The sequence below is a fragment of the Marmota marmota genome, unplaced genomic scaffold (genome assembly GCF_001458135.2).
Source record: "Marmota marmota marmota unplaced genomic scaffold, marMar, whole genome shotgun sequence".
NCBI lineage: Eukaryota > Metazoa > Chordata > Mammalia > Rodentia > Sciuridae > Marmota > Marmota marmota.
Window position 1 is genome coordinate 3,056,304 of NW_025999945.1, and position 4,022 is coordinate 3,060,325.

The following is a 4,022-nucleotide window of genomic DNA, read 5'->3' on the forward strand; positions in this document are numbered from 1 at the left end:
GAATAAAAAATAAATGACATATTATATGCTTGAAGGGTCACATGCACTAACACAGTAGTTTCTTTAAAAAGTTTACTGAGAGTTGTATAAAATGGTTCATAAAACTATTGTAATAGCAGTAAAACATGAATAACCCCAAGTTTCATACACACACATGCACATACACACTCACAGTGGTGTACTGACATGTGTAAAAATGAATTGAAACTTTGTGTGTCAACAAGAATAAATCTTAGAAACATAATATTTAAGAAAATTTTTTAGACAAATACACACAGCATTGTACCAAGTTTGTGAAGTTTAAAACAAAGAATGGCTTACCTCATAGAAGAAATAAATAAATAGATTATGTTTTTAAATATATATTCTGTATGTTTTGTATATATCAGATATATCACAAAAGTAAAATTGCCCATCTTTGGACAATCAAAAAAATTTAAAAGTGGGCTAAAATGCAAGAAAATACAGTCTGAAAAGTAAAGGCAAGCATCAAATCCAGACTCAGATATGGTGTGGATTTTGGATTTATCAGATAAACAATTTAAAATAACTATGATTAATATGTTAAGGAATCTAACTCAAGAGCTAGACAGCATGCCAAAACAGATGGATAATGTAAGCAGTGAGATGGAAACTCAAGAGAAAAATTCACAAATGAAGAAAATGCTAAACTCAACTTTATTAAAACAATAACTTATGTTTTATGAAAAATGACTTTTTAAAAGAAGAAAAGACAAGCCACATACAGGAGGAAAATATTTGCAAACCACGTGTCAATCATAGGTGCCAACTCACCTGAGTTAAGGGACACCCAAATAGCTGGGGGTTTATCTATGAAATTGGATCCAAGAGAGGTTAGCTTTTGAGTCAGTGGACTGAATAAGGAAGATCTGCCCTTACTTAATGTGAGCTGGAACCAACCAATCAGTTGAGGACCAGAATGAAACAAATAGAGGAAAGGTGATTTGCTTTCTTTTCTGGAGCTGGAGAGCCCATCTTCTTCTGCCCTAAAAGTCAAAACTCTAAAAACAGGGAGAGAGCTCCCCATGGGCACGCCTCCAAAGACCAACTTCCTCTAGCCACACCCTACCGGCCTACAGTAACCACTCAGTTAATTCCTATCAGGGGATTAACACACTGTGATCAGGTTAAGGATCTCATAACCCAATTATTTCACCTCTAGACTTTCTCACATTGTTTCACACATGAGCTTTTGGGGAGCTCTCTCCTTGTTTCCTTGTGCCATGTTCTCAACTGTTTCCTCCCCTACACCCTTCCGCCATGATGTTCTGCTTCATCTCGAGCCCCAAAGCATGGAATGGCCCTGGCCATCCATGGACTGAGATTTGTGAAACTGTGAGCCCCCAAATAAACATTTCTTCCTTTAATAGTTCTTGTCAAGTCACAGCACTGAAAAAGCTAAACAAAGGCCTTTGGATATAGACTGAGCTAATCACTAACTTCCATCTTTCATGGTTTATTCTCTCTCTCTCTCTCTCTCACACACACACACACACACACACACACACACACCTAATATACTATGTCACTGATAAAGGACTTGTATCTAAAATATACAAATAACTCTTAAAACTTAGCAATGAGAAAATTTAAAATCCACTTAAAAATGGGCAAAAGATCTAAAGAAATATTTTCCCATCAAAGATGTGAAACTCATTCATTGCTGGTGGGAAAGCAAAATGGTATAAACACTATGGAAGACATTGGCAGTTTCTCACAAAGCTAAAGATAGTCTTAGATGGTACAACAATTATACTCCTAGATATTTACCCAACTGATTTAAAAAAATACGTCCACACAGAATCTTGCACATAAATGTTTATGGCAGCTTTATTTGTAATCATCAAAAACTGGAAGTAATCAAGATCTCGCCTAGCAATTGAATAGATTTTTTAAAAGTGGCACATCCATACAATATTATATTATTTGCCAGTCTAAATAAATGAGCTATCAGCCCATGGAATGATCTCAAGTGCACATTGCTAAGTGAAATAAGACAATCTGGAAAGTCTACATGATTCCAATGACATGACATTCTGGAAAAACCATCACTACAGAGATAGTGAGAGGATTAATGGTTCTGTACTAATCGTGTTTTTATTTCCTGTATTTTTTGATGCTTTGACATCTTGATATATTGTGGACCCAGGGAAGAACTGCTTCTCCCAAAGTTGCCAGTTCCTTAAGGTAGGAAACAGCTTACCTGAGAATTTGCCTTCATTTGTAAACCAATCAGTCCAGAGCCCATGCCTACATTGACCTTCTTTATCTAACAAAACAGGCCAGTACTCCCTGTGATTAAAATGGCAGATAAGTCTGTGTTCGTTAAAGAAAAAAAAATCATATGAAGTCCAATAGTGGGACATCTTACTAAGTAACTGACCAGTAATCTGCAAAGCCGTCAAGATAATAAAAAAACAAGAAAAGTCTGAGAAACTCCACAGTTTCATAGTATATACTGTGATATACTAAACTGAATCCTGGGGTGGAGAGAACATATTAGGTACAAACTAAGAAACTTGAAATTATGGGCCTACGTTAATAATAATGTAGTAAGCCAGGCACAGTAACACAAACCTATAAACCCAGCAGCTCATGAGGCTGAGGCAGGAGGATCACAAGTTCAAAGCTAACCTCAGCAACTTGGAGGCCCTCAGCCACGCAGTGAGACTGTGTTTCTAAATAAAATATAAAAAGAGCTGGTGATGTAGCTCAGTGTTTAAGCACCTCTAGGTTCCATCACTGGTACCAAAATACTACTAATCATAATCATAATCATAATAATGAATTAAAGTATTAACATACATTTATTATTATAATAAAAGTGTCATACTACTATATTAATAATTGTAGAAACTGGACATGAGATATATAGGAGTTCTAAACACTATCTTCTCATTTTTTCTGTAAATCTGAATCTCTTCAAAAAATTAAAGTCTATTTTAAAAACAAAGTTCAATCAGTTTCCACAGGAAGGTAAAATGTTAAGCACTCAAAATGTTTCAGAAGAGTTTGTTGTAATTTCTAGCCCAGGTTTAAAAATACCTATACCCAACTAAATTGAAGAAATTAGGTAGAATACATTCTACTAAATACTTCCAGAGTTAAGTTACTTTTAAAAGAATTACAGAGGAAAGCTTTTAAGGCAGAAGGCTTAGAATCCTATGCATTTAAAAAGGGAAAAACAAAGATTATCATGAACAACTTAAGAAAATAGTTGATTTCTTGCATTATAAAGGAATAGAACTTCTTTCAGAAATTCTCTGTGTCTGTACAATCCTGGCACAACATTTTAGGATAAATAAAATGAGCATCCCTAGTTACCCAACCATACAGCAAATAACAACAACAAACAAACAAAAAATAATAGAAAGAGGAGATGGATATTTCCACTTGAAGGTATTTATAAACCTAATCTTCAAAATATCTGTGAAACTGTGTCAAGGCAAAATAATCATTGCAATTAACTCTCCTAACCACTGAATGTTAAGCAAACCATAAGGCTATCAAGAATGACATCCATTGACATCTATGTGTTACCACCCTGATATTCTCACATATAGGTAGGAAAAGCAGCCACCAAAAGAAAAGGATTGGGGGTCCCAGTTTGGTAGCACCCATACCAAAATCGAAATGATACAGATATAAGCATGGACCCCACACAAGAATGACATAAAAATTCATGAAGCATTCCATATTTGAGGGAATGGGGAATTATTGTTGAATGAAGTCTCAGTTTGAGAAGATGGAGAATTTGATGATGGATGGTGATGGTTCCACAACATATCATGGAGTGTCATGGAACTATTCACTTAATAAAAAAAGGTAAATTTTAATATTTAACTGAGTGGTACCTGTAGACAGGTAGGGTGTGGCTAGAAGAGGTAAGTCCCTGGGTGAATGACTTTGGGGGTTATATTTTGTCCTAGTGTCTCTCTCTCTCTCTCTCTCTCTCTCTCTCTCTCTCTCTCTCTCTCTCTCTCTCTCTCTCTCTCTCTCTC

General features: G+C 35.5%; 1 non-coding gene across 1 annotated transcript; it reads left to right on the top strand.

Moving 5' to 3' along the window:
• Window positions 1-3,620: 3,620 nt before the first annotated feature.
• Window positions 3,621-3,723, top strand: LOC125616447. Its single transcript, XR_007347077.1, has one exon. It is a non-coding gene; the product is annotated as a U6 spliceosomal RNA (small nuclear RNA).
• Window positions 3,724-4,022: the final 299 nt, after the last annotated feature.